The sequence below is a fragment of the Andrena cerasifolii genome, unplaced genomic scaffold (assembly GCF_050908995.1).
Source record: "Andrena cerasifolii isolate SP2316 unplaced genomic scaffold, iyAndCera1_principal scaffold1961, whole genome shotgun sequence".
Lineage (NCBI taxonomy): Eukaryota > Metazoa > Arthropoda > Insecta > Hymenoptera > Andrenidae > Andrena > Andrena cerasifolii.
The window spans coordinates 1-19,556 of record NW_027486853.1 but is presented as its reverse complement, the minus strand read 5'-3'; the positions used below and the strand labels follow the sequence as shown (position 1 = coordinate 19,556).

The following is a 19,556-nucleotide window of genomic DNA, read 5'->3' as shown; positions in this document are numbered from 1 at the left end:
GAGGGAAAATAGGTAAATAAACAGAGAAAAATAGGTAAATATGTAGAGAAAACGAAAGAGGTAAACAAATAGAGAAAAAATAGGAAAATAAATAGAGAAAAATAGGTAAATTATCTGGAGAAAAAAGAGGTTTATAAATAGAGAAAAATAGGTAAATAAATCAAGGAAAAAAAGGTAAATAAAAAAATAGGTAACTAAATTAGAGGAAAAAATAGGTAACTAAACCGAGCAAAAATAGGTAAATAAATGAGAGAAAAAAATAGGTAAATATATAGAGAAAAAATAGGAAAATAAATAGAGAAAACAAAAGAGGTAAATAAATAGAGAAAAAATAGGGAAATAAATACAGAAGAATAGGTAAATTAGGTAGAGAAAAAATAGGTGTATAAATAGAGAAAAATAGGTAAATAAACCAAAGGAAAAAAGGTAAATAAAAAAATAGGTATATAAATTAGAGGGAAAAATAGGTAAATAAACAGAGAAAAAATAGGTAAATAAATAGAGAAAAATAGGTAAATTATCTAGAGAAAAATAGGTAAATAAATAGAGAAAACAAAAGAGGTAAATAACTAGAGAAAAAATAGGTAAATAAATAGAGAAAAAAGAGGTAAATAAATAAGAGAAAAATAGGTAAATAAAATAGGGAAAAATAGGTAAATAAACAGAGGAAAATAGGTAAATAAGTAGAGAAAACAAAAGAGGTAAACAAATAGAGAAAAAATAGGAAAATAAATGGAGAAAAAATAGGTAAATAAACCAAAGAAAAAAAGGCAAATAAAAAAATAGGTAAATAAATTAGAGGAAAAAATAGGTAACTAAACAGAGCAAAAATAGGTAAATAAATGAGAGAAAAAAATAGGTAAATATATAGAGAAAAAATAGGAAAATAAATATAGAAACAAAAGAGGTAAATAAATAGAGAAAAATAGGGAAATAAATAGAGAAAAATAGGTAAATTAGCTAGAGAAAAAATAGGTGTATAAATAGAGAAAAATAGGTAAATAAACCAATGAAAAAAGGCAAATAAAAAAATAGGTAAATAAATTAGAGGAAAAAATAGGTAAATAAACAGAGAAAAATACGTAAATAAATGAGAGAGAAAAATAGGTAAATATATAGAGAAAAATAGGTAAATAAATAGAGAAAAAGTAGGTAAATATAATAGAGAAAAAATGGGTAAATAAATAGAGAAAAAATAGGTAAATTATCTAGAGAAAAATAGGTAAATAAATAGAGAAAAAAGAGGTAAACAAATAGAGAAAAAATCGGAAAATAAATAGAGAAAAGATACGTAAATTATCTGGAGAAAAAATAGGTGTATACATAGAGATAAATAGCTAAATACATCAAAGAAAAAAAGGTAAATAAAAAAATAGGTAAAGAAATTAGAGGAAAAAATAGTTAAATAAATGAGAAAGAAAATGGGTAAATAACTAGAGAAAAAATTGGTAAATAAATAGAGAAAAATAGGTAAATAAATAGAGAAAAATAGGTAAATAAAATAGGGAAAAATAGGTAAATATAATAGGGAAAAATAGGTAAATAAATAGAGAAAAATAGGTAAATAAAATAGGGAAAAATTGCTAAATAAATCATGGAAAAAAAAGGTAAATAAAAAATAGTAAAGAAATTAGAGGAAAAAATAGTTAAATAAATGAGAAAGAAAACGGGGTAAATAACTAAGAGAAAAAATTGGTAAAAAAATAGAGAAAAATAGGTAAATAAATAGAGAAAAATAGGTAAATAAAATAGGGAAAAATAGGTAAATAAAATAGGGAAAATAGGTAAATAAATAGAGAAAAATAGGTAAATAAAATAGGGAAAAATTGCCTAATTAAATCATAGAAAAAAGTGTAAATAAAAAATAGGTAAAGAAATTAGAGGAAAAAACTAGGTAAATAAATGAGAAAGAAAAATGGGTAAATAACTAGAGACAAAATTGGTAAATAAACAGAAGGAAAAAAAAGAGGTAACTAAATAGAGAAAAATAGGTAAATAAATAGAGAAAAATAGGTAATAAAATAGGGAAAATAGGTAAATAAACAGGAAAAATAGGTAAATATGTAGAGAAACAAAAGAGGTAAACAAATAGAGAAAAAATAGGAAAATAAATAGAGAAAAATAGGTAAATTATCTGGAGAAAAAAGAGGTTTATAAATAAGAGAAAAATAGGTAAATAAATCAAGAAAAAAGGTAAATAAAAAAATAGGTAAATAAATTAGAGGAAAAAATAGGTAACTAAACCGAGCAAAAATAGGTAAATAAATGAGAGAAAAAAATAGGTAAATATATAGAGAAAAAATAGGATAATAAATAGAGAAAACAATAGAGGTAAATAAATAGAGAAAAAATAGGAAATAAATACAGAAGAATAGGTAAATTAGGTAGAGAAAAAATAGGTGTATAAATAGAGAAAAATAGGGTAAATAAACCAAAGGAAAAAAGGTAAATAAAAAAATAGGTATATAAATTAGAGGGAAAAATAGGTAAATAAACAGAGAAAAAATAGGTAAATAAATAGAGAAAAATAGGTAAATTATCTAGAGAAAAATAGGTAAATAAATAGAGAAAACAAAAGAGGTAAATAACTAGAGAAAAAATAGGTAAATAAATAGAGAAAAAAGAGGTAAATAAATAGAGAAAAAATAGGTAAATAAAATAGGGAAAAATAGGTAAATAAACAGAGGAAAATAGGTAAATAAGTAGAGAAAACAAAAGAGGTAAACAAATAGAGAAAAAATAGGAAAATAAATAGAGAAAAAATAGGTAAATAAACCAAAGAAAAAAAGGCAAATAAAAAAATAGGTAAATAAATTAGAGGAAAAAATAGGTAACTAAACAGAGCAAAAATAGGTAAATAAATGAGAGAAAAAAATAGGTAAATATATAGAGAAAAATAGGAAAATAAATATAGAAAACAAAAGAGGTAAATAAATAGAGAAAAATAGGGAAATAAATAGAGAAAAATAGGTAAATTAGCTAGAGAAAGAATAGGTGTATAAATAGAGAAAAATAGGTAAATAAACCAGGGGCGGAGGTATGGGGGTGGAAGGAGAGGGAGGAGGTAGAGAGGGTACAGGAAAGATTCATAAGATGGTCGTTGGGGGTAGACTGGAGGACGCCAGGATATATGGTGAGGGAGGAGACAAAGAGGGAAAAGCTGAGGACGTGGGCGGGGGGAAGGGCGTGGAAATACGAGGAGAAGCTGAGCAGGGGAGAGGGAGGGGAGTTGGCCAGATTATGTCTGAAAGAGGTGAAGGAGAGGGAGAGGGAGGAGGGGAGAGAGTTGTCTAGGTGGGAAATAGAGAGAAAGGAGTTTAGGATGGAGAGAGGAGGGAGTGAAGGTAACGAAAGGGAAAGGGAAAGAGGGGGTTACGAAGAAATGAAGAAAGAAGACAGCAGGAGACAGGCAGAGGAGAGAAGGGAAAAAATAAGGGAGTCCAAATACAACAGATGGTACAGGGAGATAGTAACAAAGGGGATTCCGAAATATCTGGCAGAGGGATGGAGTGAAGGGAGGTACAGGAGGATAGCAAGATTTAGGCTGGGGAACGAAATGAGGGGGGGGAGGTACTGGGAGAAGGAAGAGGAGAGGAGATGCAGGGTATGCGGGGGGGAAGAAGAGACGTGGGAACACGTTTTAGAGAGATGTGCAAGGGAAGAAGAGGGAGGGGAGAGAGGAATAGGGGAAAGGATAAAGGAAATATTGGACGAAGGAGGTAAGGGAGAGGAATGGATGAAGAGGATAGAGGAAATGAGACGGGAGTGAGAAGGAGGAAACGGGGAGAAAGGAGAGGGAAGGAGGGAGGGAGAAAGGAACTAATGAATGAAAGGAGGAATGGAATGAAAGAAAGGAAATGGAAGTCGAAGGCGGAGGAAAGGGGAATAGTATAAGAGCGTGGATAGAGGGGAGGGGGCGGCGAGCGGGAGAGCTGAGAGGGAGAGCGAGCGAGGCGAGTGCGATGGAAGTAGGATAAGGACTTAGGATAAGGATAGGATAAGATTAGGTTAAGGAAAATGTAAAGGAGAAATGTAACCCTGAGGGGAAGCAATAAATCACACATACATACACATACAGGTAAATAAACCAAAGAAAAAAAGGCAAATAAAAAAATAGGTAAATAAATTAGAGGAAAAAATAGGTAAATAAACAGAGAAAAATACGTAAATAAATGAGAGAGAAAAATAGGTAAATATATAGAGAAAAATAGGTAAATAAATAGAGAAAAAGTAGGTAAATATAATAGAGAAAAAATGGGTAAATAAATAGAGAAAAAATAGGTAAATTATCTAGAGAAAAATAGGTAAATAAATAGAGAAAAAAGAGGTAAATAAATAGAAAAAAAATAGGTAAATAAATACAGAAAAATAGGTAAATTTGGTAGAGAAAAAATAGGTGTATAAATAAAGAAAAATAGGCAAATAAACCAAAGGAAAAAAGGTAAATAAAAAATAGGTAAATAAATTAGAGGAAAAAATAGGTAAATAAACAGAGAAAAATAGGTAATGAAGTAGAGAAAACAAAGTAGGTAAATAAATACAGAAAAAAGAGGTAAATAAACTAGAGAAAAAATAGGTGTATAAATAGAGAAAAATAGCTAATTAAAAAAAATAGTTAAATAAATAGAGGGAAAAAAGGTAAATAAATAGAGAAAACAAAAGAGGTAAACAAATAGAGAAAAAATCGGAAAATAAATAGAGAAAAAATAGGTAAATTATCTGGAGAAAAAATAGGTGTATACATAGAGATAAATAGCTAAATAAATCAAAGAAAAAAAGGTAAATAAAAAAATAGGTAAAGAAATTAGAGGAAAAAATAGTTAAATAAATGAGAAAGAAAACGGCTAAATAACTAGAGAAAAAATTGGTAAATAAATAGAGGAAAAAAGAGGTAACTAAATAGAGAAAAATAGGTAAATAAATAGAGAAAAATAGGTAAATAAAATAGGGAAAAATAGGTAAATAAATAGAGAAAAATAGGTAAATAAAATAGGGAAAAATTGCTAAATAAATCATGGAAAAAAAGGTAAATAAAAAATAGGTAAAGAAATTAGAGGAAAAAATAGGTAAATAAATGAGAAAGAAAAATGGGTAAATAACTAGAGAAAAAATTGGTAAATAAACAGAGGAAAAAAAGAGGTAACTAAATAGCGAAAAATAGGTAAATAAATAGAGAAAAATAGGTAAATAAAATAGGGAAAATAGGTAAATAAACAGAGAAAAATAGGTAAATAAGTAGAGAAAACAAAAGAGGTAAACAAATAGAGAAAAAATAGGAAAATAAATAGAGAAAAATAGGTAAATTATCTGGAGAAAAAAGAGGTTTATAAATAGAGAAAAATAGGTAAATAAATCAAGGAATAAAGGTAAATAAAAAAATAGGTAAATAAATTAGAGGAAAAAATAGGTAACTAAACAGAGCAAAAATAGGTAAATAAACGAGAGAGAAAATAGGTAAATATATAGAGAAAAAATAGGAAAATAAATATAGAAAACAAAAGTAGTAAATAAATAGAGAAAAAAGGGAAATAAATAGAGAAAAATAGGTAAATTAGCTAGAGAAAAAATAGGTGTATAAATAGAGAAAAATAGGTAAATAAACCAAAGAAAAAAAGGTAAATAAAAAAATAGGTAAATAAATTAGAGGAAAAAATAGGTAAATAAACAAAGAAAAATACGTAAATAAATGAGAGAGAAAAATAGGTAAATATATAGGGAAAAATAGGTAAATAAATAGAGAAAAAGTAGGTAAAAATAATAGAGAAAAAATAGGTAAATACATAGAGAAAAAATAGGTAAATAAATACCGAAAAATAGGTAAATTAGGTAGAGAAAAAGTAGGTGTATAAATAGAGAAAAATAGGTAAATAAACCAAAGGAAAAAAGGTAAATAAAAAAATAGGTATATAAATTACAGGGAAAAATATTTAAATAAACAGAGAAAAAATAGGTAAATAAATAGAGAAAAATAGGTAAATTATCTAGAGAAAAATAGGTAAATAAATAGAGAAAACAAAAGAGGTAAATAACTAGAGAAAAAATAGGTAAATAAATAGAGAAAAAAGAGGTAAATAAATAGAGAAAAAATAGGTAAATAAAATAGGGAAAAATAGGTAAATAAACAGAGGAAAATAGGTAAATAAGTAGAGAAAACAAAAGAGGTAAACAAATAGAGAAAAAATAGGAAAATAAATAGAGAAAAAATAGGTAAATAAACCAAAGAAAAAAAGGCAAATAAAAAAATAGGTAAATAAATTAGAGGAAAAAATAGGTAACTAAACAGAGCAAAAATAGGTAAATAAATGAGAGAAAAAAATAGGTAAATATATAGAGAAAAATAGGAAAATAAATATAGAAAACAAAAGAGGTAAATAAATAGAGAAAAATAGGGAAATAAATAGAGAAAAATAGGTAAATTAGCTAGAGAAAGAATAGGTGTATAAATAGAGAAAAATAGGTAAATAAACCAGGGGCGGAGGTATGGGGGTGGAAGGAGAGGGAGGAGGTAGAGAGGGTACAGGAAAGATTCATAAGATGGTCGTTGGGGGTAGACTGGAGGACGCCAGGATATATGGTGAGGGAGGAGACAAAGAGGGAAAAGCTGAGGACGTGGGCGGGGGGAAGGGCGTGGAAATACGAGGAGAAGCTGAGCAGGGGAGAGGGAGGGGAGTTGGCCAGATTATGTCTGAAAGAGGTGAAGGAGAGGGAGAGGGAGGAGGGGAGAGAGTTGTCTAGGTGGGAAATAGAGAGAAAGGAGTTTAGGATGGAGAGAGGAGGGAGTGAAGGTAACGAAAGGGAAAGGGAAAGAGGGGGTTACGAAGAAATGAAGAAAGAAGACAGCAGGAGACAGGCAGAGGAGAGAAGGGAAAAAATAAGGGAGTCCAAATACAACAGATGGTACAGGGAGATAGTAACAAAGGGGATTCCGAAATATCTGGCAGAGGGATGGAGTGAAGGGAGGTACAGGAGGATAGCAAGATTTAGGCTGGGGAACGAAATGAGGGGGGGGGAGGTACTGGGAGAAGGAAGAGGAGAGGAGATGCAGGGTATGCGGGGGGGAAGAAGAGACGTGGGAACACGTTTTAGAGAGATGTGCAAGGGAAGAAGAGGGAGGGGAGAGAGGAATAGGGGAAAGGATAAAGGAAATATTGGACGAAGGAGGTAAGGGAGAGGAATGGATGAAGAGGATAGAGGAAATGAGACGGGAGTGAGAAGGAGGAAACGGGGAGAAAGGAGAGGGAAGGAGGGAGGGAGAAAGGAACTAATGAATGAAAGGAGGAATGGAAGGAAAGAAAGGAAATGGAAGTCGAAGGCGGAGGAAAGGGGAATAGTATAAGAGCGTGGATAGAGGGGGGGGGGGCGGCGAGCGGGAGAGCTGAGAGGGAGAGCGAGCGAGGCGAGTGCGATGGAAGTAGGATAAGGACTTAGGATAAGGATAGGATAAGATTAGGTTAAGGAAAATGTAAAGGAGAAATGTAACCCTGAGGGGAAGCAATAAATCACACATACATACACATACAGGTAAATAAACCAAAGAAAAAAAGGCAAATAAAAAAATAGGTAAATAAATTAGAGGAAAAAATAGGTAAATAAACAGAGAAAAATACGTAAATAAATGAGAGAGAAAAATAGGTAAATATATAGAGAAAAATAGGTAAATAAATAGAGAAAAAGTAGGTAAATATAATAGAGAAAAAATGGGTAAATAAATAGAGAAAAAATAGGTAAATTATCTAGAGAAAAATAGGTAAATAAATAGAGAAAAAAGAGGTAAATAAATAGAGAAAAAATAGGTAAATAAATACAGAAAAATAGGTAAATTTGGTAGAGAAAAAATAGGTGTATAAATAAAGAAAAATAGGCAAATAAACCAAAGGAAAAAAGGTAAATAAAAAATAGGTAAATAAATTAGAGGAAAAAATAGGTAAATAAACAGAGAAAAATAGGTAATGAAGTAGAGAAAACAAAGTAGGTAAATAAATACAGAAAAAAGAGGTAAATAAACTAGAGAAAAAATAGGTGTATAAATAGAGAAAAATAGCTAATTAAAAAAAATAGTTAAATAAATAGAGGGAAAAAAGGTAAATAAATAGAGAAAACAAAAGAGGTAAACAAATAGAGAAAAAATCGGAAAATAAATAGAGAAAAAATAGGTAAATTATCTGGAGAAAAAATAGGTGTATACATAGAGATAAATAGCTAAATAAATCAAAGAAAAAAAGGTAAATAAAAAAATAGGTAAAGAAATTAGAGGAAAAAATAGTTAAATAAATGAGAAAGAAAACGGCTAAATAACTAGAGAAAAAATTGGTAAATAAATAGAGGAAAAAAGAGGTAACTAAATAGAGAAAAATAGGTAAATAAATAGAGAAAAATAGGTAAATAAAATAGGGAAAATAGGTAAATAAATAGAGAAAAATAGGTAAATAAAATAGGGAAAAATTGCTAAATAAATCATGGAAAAAAAGGTAAATAAAAAATAGGTAAAGAAATTAGAGGAAAAAATAGGTAAATAAATGAGAAAGAAAAATGGGTAAATAACTAGAGAAAAAATTGGTAAATAAACAGAGGAAAAAAAGAGGTAACTAAATAGCGAAAAATAGGTAAATAAATAGAGAAAAATAGGTAAATAAAATAGGGAAAATAGGTAAATAAACAGAGAAAAATAGGTAAATAAGTAGAGAAAACAAAAGAGGTAAACAAATAGAGAAAAAATAGGAAAATAAATAGAGAAAAATAGGTAAATTATCTGGAGAAAAAAGAGGTTTATAAATAGAGAAAAATAGGTAAATAAATCAAGGAATAAAGGTAAATAAAAAAATAGGTAAATAAATTAGAGGAAAAAATAGGTAACTAAACAGAGCAAAAATAGGTAAATAAACGAGAGAGAAAATAGGTAAATATATAGAGAAAAAATAGGAAAATAAATATAGAAAACAAAAGTAGTAAATAAATAGAGAAAAAAGGGAAATAAATAGAGAAAAATAGGTAAATTAGCTAGAGAAAAAATAGGTGTATAAATAGAGAAAAATAGGTAAATAAACCAAAGAAAAAAAGGTAAATAAAAAAATAGGTAAATAAATTAGAGGAAAAAATAGGTAAATAAACAAAGAAAAATACGTAAATAAATGAGAGAGAAAAATAGGTAAATATATAGAGAAAAATAGGTAAATAAATAGAGAAAAAGTAGGTAAAAATAATAGAGAAAAAATAGGTAAATACATAGAGAAAAAATAGGTAAATAAATACCGAAAAATAGGTAAATTAGGTAGAGAAAAAGTAGGTGTATAAATAGAGAAAAATAGGTAATTAAACCAAAGGATAAAAGGTAAATAAAAAATAGGTAAATAAATTAGAGGAAAAAATAGGTAAATAAACAGAGAAAAATAGGTAATGAAGTAGAGAAAACAAAGTAGGTAAATAAATACAGAAAAAAGAGGTAAATAAACTAGAGAAAAAATAGGTGTATAAATTGAGAAAAATAGCTAATTAAAAAAAATAGGTAAATAAATAGAGGGAAAAGAAGGTAAATAAATAGAGAAAACAAAGGAGGTAAATAAATAGAGAAAAAATAGGTAAATAATTTAGAGAAAAAATAGGCAAATAAATGGAGAAAAATAGGTAATGAAGTAGAGAAAACAAAGTAGGTAAATAAATACAGAAAAAAAAGAGGTAAATAACTATAGAAAAAATAGGTATATAAATAGAGATAACAAAAGAGGTAAATAAATAGAGAAAAATAGGTAAATAAAATAGGGAAAAATAGGTAAATATACAGAGAAAAATAGGTAAATAAGTAGAGAAAACAAAAGAGGTAAACAAATAGAGAAAAAATAGGAAAATAAATAGAGAAAAAATAGGTAAATTTTCTGGAGAAAAAATAGGTGTATACATAGAGATAAATAGCTAAATACATCAAAGAAAAAAAGGTAAATAAAAAAATAGGTAAATAAATTAGAGGAAAAAATAGTTAAATAAATGAGAAAGAAAATGGGTAAATAACTAGAGAAAAAATTGGTAAATAAATAGAGAAAAATAGGTAAATAAATAGAGAAAAATAGGTAAATAAAATAGGGAAAAATAGGAAAATAAAATAGGGAAAATAGGTAAATAAACAGAGAAAGATAGGTAAATAAGTAGAGAAAACAAAAGAGGTAAACAAATAGAGAAAAAATAGGAAAATAAATAGACAAAAATAGGTAAATTATCTGGAGAAAAAAGAGGTTTATAAATAGAGAAAAATAGGTAAATAAATCAAGGAAAAAAGGTAAATAAAAAAATAGGTAAATAAATTAGAGGAAAAAATAGGTAACTAAACCGAGCAAAAATAGGTAAATAAATGAGAGAAAAAAATAGGTAAATATATAGAGAAAAAATAGGAAAATAAATAGAGAAAACAAAAGAGGTAAATAAATAGAGAAAAATAGGGAAATAAATACAGAAGCATAGGTAAATTAGGTAGAGAAAAAATAGGTGTATAAATAGAGAAAAATAGGTAAATAAACCAAAGGAAAAAAGGTAAATAAAAAATAGGAAAATAAATTAGAGGAAAAAATAGGTAAATAAACAGAGAAAAATAGGTAATGAAGTAGAGAAAACAAAGTAGGTAAATAAATACAGAAAAAAGAGGTAAATAAACTACAGAAAAAATAGGTGTATAAATAGAGAAAAATAGCTAATTAAAAAAAATAGTTAAATAAATAGAGGGAAAAAAGGTAAATAAATAGAGAAAACAAAAGAGGTAAACAAATAGAGAAAAAATCGGAAAATAAATAGAGAAAAAATAGGTAAATTATCTGGAGAAAAAATAGGTGTATACATAGAGATAAATAGCTAAATAAATCAAAGAAAAAAGGTAACTAAAAAAATAGGTAAAGAAATTAGAGGAAAAAATAGTTAAATAAATGAGAAAGAAAACGGGTAAATAACTAGAGAAAAAATTTGTAAATAAATAGAGGAAAGAAGAGGTAACTAAATAGAGAAAAATAGGTAAATAAATAGAGAAAAATAGGTAAATAAAATAGGGAAAATAGGTAAATAAATAGAGAAAAAAGAGGTAAATAAATAGAGAAAAAATAGGTAAATAAATACAGAAAAACAGGTAAATTGGGTAGAGAAAAAATAGGAGTATAAATAGAGAAAAATAGGTAAATAAACCAAAGGAAAAAAGGTAAATAAAAAATAGGTAAATAAATTAGAGGAAAAAATAGGTAAATAAACAGAGAAAAATAGGTAATGAAGTAGAGAAAACAAAGTAGGTAAATAAATACAGAAAAAAGAGGTATATAAACTAGAGAAAAAATAGGTGTATAAATTGAGAAAAATAGCTAATTAAAAAAAATAGGTAAATAAATAGAGGGAAAAAAGGTAAATAAATAGAGAAAACAAAGGAGGTAAATAAATAGAGAAAAAATAGGGAAATAAATAGAGAAAAATAGGTAAATTAGCTAGAGAAAAAATAGGTGTATAAATAGAGAAAAATAGGTAAATAAACCAAAGAAAAAAAGGTAAATAAAAAAATAGGTAAATAAATTAGAGGAAAACATACGTAAATATATAGAGAAAAATAGGTAAATAAATAGAGAAAAGGTAGGTAAATATAATAGAGAAAAAGTAGGTAAATTAACAGAGAAAAAATAGGTAAATTATCTAGAGAAAAATAGGTAAATAAATAGAGAAAACAAAAGAGGTAAATAAATAGAGAGAAAAATTGGTAAATAAATAGAGAAAAAATTGGTAAATAAACAGAGGAAAAAAAGAGGTAACTAAATAGAGAAAAATAGGTAAATAAATAGAGAAAAAATAGGTAAATAAAATAGGGAAAATAGGTAAATAAACAGAGAAAAATAGGTAAATAAGTAGAGAAAACAAAACAGGTAAACAAATAGAGAAAAAATAGGAAAATAAATAGAGGAAAAATAGGTAAATTATCTGGAGAAAAAATAGGTTTATAAATAGAGAAAAATAGGTAAATAAAGCAAGGAAAAAAGGTAAATAAAAAAATAGATAAATAAATTAGAGGAAAAAATAGGTAACTAAACAGAGCAAAAATAGGTAAATAAATGAGAGAAAAAAATAGGTAAAAATATAAAAAAAAATAGGAAAATAAATAGAGAAAAATAGGTAAATTAGCTAGAGAAAAAATAGGTGTATAAATAGAGAAAAATAGGTAAATAAACCAAAGAAAAAAAGGTAAATAAAAAAATAGGTAAATAAATTAGAGGAAAAAATAGGTAAATAAACAGAGAAAAATACGTAAATAAATGAGAGAGAAAAATAGGTAAATATATAGAGAAAAATAGGTAAAGAAATAGAGAAAAAGTAGGTAAATATAATAGAGAAAAAATATGTAAATAAATAGAGAAAAAATAGGTAAATTATCTAGAGAAAAATAGGTAAATAAATAGAGAAAGAGAGGTAAATAAATAGAGAAAAAATAGGTAAATAAATATAGAAAAACAGGTGAATAAATAGAGAAAATATAGGTGTATAAATAGAGAAAATATAGGTGTATAAATTAGAGAAAGAAAGAGGTAAATAAATAGAAAAAAGTAAATGAATAGAGAAAAAATTGGAAAATAAATAGAAAAAAATTGGTAAATAAATGAGAGAAGAAAATAGGTAAATATATAGAGAAAAAATAGGAAAATAAATAGAGAAAACAAAAGAGGTAAATAAATAAAGAAAAATAGGGAAATAAACCAAAGGAAAAAAGGTAAATAAAAAATAGGTAAATAAATTAGAGGAAAAAATAGGTAAATAAACAGAGAAAAATAGGTAGTGAAGTAGAGAAAACAAAGTAGGTAAATAAATACAGAAAAAAGAGGTAAATAAACTAGAGAAAAAATAGGTGTATAAATAGAGAAAAATAGCTAATTAAAAAAAATAGTTAAATAAATAGAGGGAAAAAAGGTAAATAAATAGAGAATACAAAGGAGGTAAATAAATACAGAAAATAGGTAAATAAATAGAGAAAAATAGGTAAATAATTTAGAGAAAAAAATAGGCAAATTAATAGAGAAAAATAGGTAATGAAGTAGAGAAAACAAAGTAGGTAAATAAATACAGAAAGAAGAGGTAAATAACTAGAGAAAAAATAGGTAAATAAATAGAGAAAAAAGAGGTAAATAAATAGAGAAAAATAGGTAAATAAATAGAGAAATATAGGTAAATAAATAGAGAAAAATAGGCGAATAAAATAGGGAAAAATAGGTAAATAAATAGAGAAAAATAGGTAAATAAAATAGGGAAAAATTTCTAAATAAATCAAGGAAAAAAATGTAAATAAAAAATAGGTAAAGAAATTAGAGGAAAAAATAGGTAAATAAATGAGAAAGAAAAATGGGTAAATAACTAGAGAAAAAATTGGTAAATAAACAGAGGAAAAAAAGAGGTAACTAAATAGAGAAAAATAGGTAAATAAATAGAGAAAAAATAGGTAAATAAAATAGGGAAAATAGGTAAATAAACAGAGAAGAATAGGTAAATAAGTAGAGAACACAAAAGAGGTAAACAAATAGACAAAAAATAGGAAAATAAATAGAGGAAAAATAGGTAAATTATCTGGAGAAAAAATAGGTTTATAAATAGAGAAAAATAGGTAAATAAATCAAGGAAAAAAGGTAAATAAAAAAATAGATAAATAAATTAGAGGAAAAAATAGGTAACTAAACAGAGCAAAAATAGGTAAATAAATGAGAGAAAAAAATAGGTAAATATATAGAGAAAAAATAGGAAAATAAATAGAGAAAACTAGGTAAATTAGCTAGAGAAAAAATAGGTGTATAAATAGAGAAAAATAGGTAAATAAACCAAAGAAAAAAAGGTAAATAAAAAAATAGGTAAATAAATTAGAGGAAAAAATAGGTAAATAAACAGAGAAAAATACGTAAATAAATGAGAGAGAAAAATAGGTAAATATATAGAGAAAAATAGGTAAATAAATAGAGAAAAAGTAGGTAAATATAATAGAGAAAAAATAGGTAAATAAATAGAGAAAAAATAGGTAAATTATCTAGAGAAAAATAGGTAAATAAATAGAGAAAATGAGGTAAATAAATAGAGAAAAAATAGGTAAATAAATAGAGAAAAACAGGTGAATAAATAGAGAAAATATAGGTGTATAAATAGAGAAAATATAGGTGTATAAATTAGAGAAAGAAAGAGGTAAATAAATAGAAAAAAGTAAATGAATAGAGAAAAAAATTGGAAAATAAATAGAGAAAAAATAGGTAAATAAATGAGAGAAAAAAATAGGTAAATATATAGAGAAAAAATAGGAAAACAAATAGAGAAAACAAATGAGGTAAATAAATAGAGAAAAAATAGGGAAATAAACCAAAGGAAAAAAGGTAAATAAAAAATAGGTAAATAAATTAAAGGAAAAAATAGGTAAATAAACAGAGAAAAATAGGTAATGAAGTAGAGAAAACAAAGTAGGTAAATAAATACAGAAAAAAGAGGTAAATAAACTAGAGAAAAAATAGGTGTATAAATAGAGAAAAATAGCTAATTAAAAAAAATAGTTAAACAAATAGAGGGAAAAAAGGTAAATATATAGAGAAAACAAAGGAGGTAAATAAATAGAGAAAAAATACGTAAATAAATGAGAGAGAAAAATAGGTAAATATATAGAGAAAAATATGTAAATAAATAGAGAAAAAGTAGGTAAATATAATAGAGAAAAAATAGGTAAATAAATAGAGAAAAAATAGGTAAATTATCTAGAGAAAAATAGGTAAATAAATAGAGAAAATGAGGTAAATAAATAGAGAAAAATAGGTAAATAAATAGAGAAAAACAGGTGAATAAATAGAGAAAATATAGGTGTATAAATAGAGAAAATATAGGTGTATAAATTAGAGAAAGAAAGAGGTAAATAAATAGAAAAAAGTAAATGAATCGAGAAAAAATTGGAAAATAAATAGAGAAAAAATAGGTAAATAAATGAGAGAAAAAAATAGGTAAATATATAGAGAAAAAATAGGAGAATAAATAGAGAAAACAAAAGAGGTAAATAAATAGAGAAAAAATAGGGAAATAAACCAAAGGAAAAAAGGTAAATAAAAAATAGGTAAATAAATTAAAGGAAAAAATAGGTAAATAAACAGAGAAAAATACGTAAATAAATGAGAGAGAAAAATAGGTAAATATATAGAGAAAAATAGGTAAATAAGTAGAGAAAAAGTAGGTAAATATAATAGAGAAAAAATAGGTAAATAAATAGAGAAAAAATAGGTAAATTATCTAGAGAAAAATAGGTAAATAAATAGAGAAAAAGAGGTAAATAAATAGAGAAAAAATAGGTAAATAAATACAGAAAAATAGGTAAATTAGGTAGAGAAAAAATAGGTGTATAAATAGAGAAAAATAGGTAAATAAACCAAAGAAAAAAAGGTAAATAAAAAATATGTAAATAAATTAGAGGAAAAAATAGGTAAATAAACAGAGAAAAATACGTAAATAAATGAGAGAGAAAAATAGGTAAATATATAGAGAAAAATAGGTAAATAAATAGAGAAAAGGTAGGTAAATATAATAGAGAAAAAGTAGGTAAATTAACAGAGAAAAAATAGGTAAATTATCTAGAGAAAAATAGGTAAATAAATAGAGAAAACAAAAGAGGTAAATAAATAGAGAGAAAAATAGGTAAATAAATAGAGAAAGAAGAGGTAAATAAATAGAGAAAAATAGGTAATGAAGTAGAGAAAACAAAGTAGGTAAATAAATACAGAAAGAAGAGGTAAATAACTAGAGAAAAAATAGGTAAATAAATAGAGAAAAACAGGTGAATAAATAGAGAAAATATAGGTGTATAAATAGAGAAAATATAGGTGTATAAATTAGAGAAAGAAAGAGGTAAATAAATAGAAAAAAGTAAATGAATAGAGAAAAAATTGGAAAATAAATAGAGGAAAAATAGGTAAATAAATGAGAGAAAAAAATAGGTAAATATATAGAGAAAAAATAGGAAAATAAATAGGGAAAACAAAAGAAGTAAATAAATAGATAAAAAATAGGGAAATAAATAGAGAAAAATAGGTAAATTAGCTGGAGAAAAAATAGGTGTATAAATAGAGAAAAATAGGTAAATAAACCGAAGAAAAAAAGGTAAATAAAAAAATAGGTATATAAATTAGAGGAAAAAATAGGTAAATAAACAGAGAAAAATACGTAAATAAATGAGAGAGAAAAATAGGTAAATATATAGAGAAAAATAGTTAAATAAATGAGAAAGAAAATGGGTAAATAACTAGAGAAAAAATTGGTAAATAAATAGAGGAAAAAAGAGGTAACTAAATAGAGAAAAATAGGTAAATAAATAGAGAAAAATAGGTAAATAAAATAGGGAAAAATAGGTAAATAAATAGAGAAAAACAGGTAAATAAACCAAAGGAAAAAAGGTAAATAAAAAAATAGGTATATAAATTAGAGGAAAAAATAGGTAAACAAACAGACAAAAATACGTAAATAAATGAGAGAGAAAAATAGGTAAATATATAGAGAAAAATAGGTAAATAAATAGAGAAAAGGTAGGTAAATATAATAGAGAAAAAGTAGGTAAATTAACAGAGAAAAAATAGGTAAATTATCTACAGAAAATAGGTAAATAAATAGAGAAAACAAAAGAGGTAAATAAATAGAGAGAAAAATAGGTAAATAAATAGAGAAAGAAGAGGTAAATAAATAGAGAAAAATAGGTAAATGAATAGAGAAATATAGGTAAATAAATAGAGAAAAATAGGTAAATAAAATAGGGAAAATAGGTAAATAAACACAGGAAAATAGGTAAATAAGTAGAGAAAACAAAAGAGGTAAACAAATAGAGAAAAAATAGGAAAATAAATAGAGAAAAAATAGGTAAATTATCTGGAGAAAAAATAGGTGTATACATAGAGATAAACAGCTAAATAAATAAAAAAAAAAAGGTAAATAAAAAAATACGTAAAGAAATTAGAGGAAAAAATAGTTAAATAAATGAGAAAGAAAACGGGTAAATAACTAGAGAAAAAATTGGTAAATAAATAGAGGAAAAAAGAGGTAACTAAATAAAGAAAAATAGGTAAATAAATAGAGAAAAATAGGTAAATAAAATAGGGAATAATAGGTAAATAAATAGAGAAAAAATAGGTAAATAAAATAGGGAAAAGTTGCTAAATACATCAAGGAAAAAAAGGTAAATAAAAAATAGGTAAAGAAATTAGAGGAAAAAATAGGTAAATAAATGAGAAAGAAAAATGGGTAAATAACTAGAGAAAAAATTGGTAAATAAACAGAGGAAAAAAAGAGGTAACTAAATAGAGAAAAATAGGTAAATAAATAGAGAAAAAATAGTTAAATAAAATAGGGAAAATAGGTAAATAAACAGAGAAAAATAGGTAAATAAGTAGAGAAAACAAAAGAGGTAAATAAATAGAGAAAAAAATAGGTAAATAATTTAGAGAAAAAAATAGGCAAATAAATAGAGAAAAATAGGTAATGAAGTAGAGAAAACAAAGTAGGTAAATAAATACAGAAAAAAGAGGTAAATAACTAGAGAAAAAATAGGTAAATAAATAGAGAAAAAAGAGGTAAATAAATAGAGAAAAAATAGGTAAATAAAATAGGGAAAAATAGGTAAATGAACAGAGGAAAATAGGTAAATAAGTAGACAAAACAAAAGAGGTAAACAAATAGAGAAAAAATAGGAAAATAAATAGAGAAAAAATAGGTAAATTATCTGGAGAAAAAATAGGTGTATACATAGAGATAAATAGCTAAATAAATCAAAGAAAAAAAGGTAAATAAAAAAATAGGTAAAGAAATTAGAGGAAAAAATAGGTAAATAAATGAGAAAGAAAATGGGTAAATAACTAGAGAAAAAAAGGTAACTAAATAGAGAAAAATAGGTAAATAAATAGAGAAAAAATAGGCAAATAAAATAGGGAAAATAGGTAAATAAATAGAGAAAAAATAGGTAAATAAATTATGGAAAAAATGCTAAATAAATCAAGGAAAAAAAGGTAAATAAAAAATAGGTAAAGAAATTAGTGGAAAAAATAGGTAAATAAATGAGAAAGAAAAATCGGTAAATAACTAGAGAAAAAATTGGTAAATAAACAGAGGAAAAAAAGAGGTAACTAAATAGAGAAAAATAGGTAAATAAATAGAGAAAAATAGGTAAATAAGTAGAGAAAACAAAAGAGCGAAACAAATAGAGAAAAAATAGGAAAATAAATAGGGAAAAAGTAGGTAAATTATCTGGAGAAAAATAGGTGTATAAATAGAGAAAAATAGGTAAATAAACCAAAGGAAAAAAGGTAAATAAAAAAATAGGTAAATAAATTAGAGGATAAAATAGGTAAATAAACAGAGAAAAATAGGTAAATAAGTAGAGAAAACAAATAAGGTAAACAAATAGAGAAAAAATAGGAAAATAAATAGAGAAAAAATAGGTAAATTATCTGGAGAAAAAATAGGTTTATAAATAGAGAAAAATAGGTAAATAAATCAAGGAAAAAAGGTAAATAAAAAAATAGGTAATGAAGGAGAGAAAACAAAGTAGGTAAATAAATACAGAAAAAAGAGGTAAATAAACTAGAGAAAAAATAGGTGTATAAATAGAGAAAAATAGCTAATTAAAAAAATAGGTAAATAAATAGAGGGGAAAAAAAGGTAAATAAATAGAGAAAAGAAAGGAGGTAAATAAATAGAGAAAAATAGGTAAATAATTTAGAGAAAAAAATAGGCAAATAAATAGAGAAAAATAGGTAATGAAGTAGAGAAAACAAAGTAGGTAAATAAGTACAGAGAAAAGAGGTAAATAACTAGAGAAAAAGTAGGTAAATAAATAGAGAAAACAAAAGAGGTAAATAAATAGAGAAAAAATAGGTAAATAAAACAGGGAAAAATAGGTAAATAAACAGAGAAAAATAGGTAAATAAGTAGAGAAAACAAAAGAGCGAAACAAATAGAGAAAAAATAGGAAAATAAATAGAGAAAAAGTAGGTAAATTATCTGGAGAAAAATAGGTGTATAAATAGAGAAAAATAGGTAAATAAACCAAAGGAAAAAAGGTAAATAAAAAAATAGGTAAATAAATTAGAGGATAAAATAGGTAACTAAACAGAGCAAAAATAGGTAAATAAATGAGAGAAAAAATAGGTAAATATATAGAGAAAAAATAGGAAAATATATAGAGAAAAAATAGGAAAATAAATATAGAAAACAAAAGTAGTAAATAAATAGAGAAAAAAAGGGAAATAAATACAGAAAAATAGGTAAATTAGCTAGAGAAAAAATAGGTAAATAAAATAGGGAAAATAGGTAAATAAACAGAGAAAAATAGGTAAATAAGTAGAGAAAACAAAAGAGGTAAACAAATAGAGAAAAAATAGGAAAATAAATAGAGAAAAAATAGGAAAATAAATATAGAAAACAAAAGTAGTAAATAAATAGAGAAAAAAAGGGAAATAAATACAGAAAAATAGGTAAATTAGCTAGAGAAAAAATAGGTGTATAAATAGAGAAAATTAGGTAAATAAACCAAAGAAAAAAAGGTAAATAAAAAAATAGGT

The 19,556-nt window shown here is 25.0% G+C and overlaps 2 long non-coding RNA genes across 42 annotated transcripts; both read left to right on the top strand.

Annotated features, from left to right (window-relative positions):
- Window positions 1–11: 11 nt before the first annotated feature.
- On the top strand, window positions 12–808 carry LOC143378271 (uncharacterized). The gene is made up of 2 exons (XR_013088053.1): window positions 12–584; window positions 631–808. It is a non-coding gene; the product is annotated as an uncharacterized LOC143378271 (long non-coding RNA).
- Window positions 809–2,169: 1,361 nt separating this feature from the next.
- On the top strand, window positions 2,170–19,550 carry LOC143378269 (uncharacterized). Of its 41 annotated transcripts, none has more exons than XR_013088051.1 (12): window positions 2,171–3,016; window positions 4,079–4,211; window positions 4,482–4,819; window positions 5,996–6,457; window positions 7,522–7,654; window positions 8,626–9,145; window positions 11,571–11,713; window positions 13,101–13,711; window positions 13,914–13,958; window positions 15,553–16,198; window positions 16,514–16,700; window positions 17,192–17,814. It is a non-coding gene; the product is annotated as an uncharacterized LOC143378269 (long non-coding RNA). The 41 variants fall into 41 exon arrangements; XR_013088052.1 differs by having other exon boundaries at window positions 7,522–7,701; window positions 8,423–9,145; window positions 11,571–11,689; window positions 13,124–13,711; XR_013088039.1 differs by having other exon boundaries at window positions 7,522–7,701; window positions 8,423–9,145; window positions 11,571–11,689; window positions 13,078–13,711.
- The last annotated feature ends 6 nt before the right edge of the window (window positions 19,551–19,556 follow it).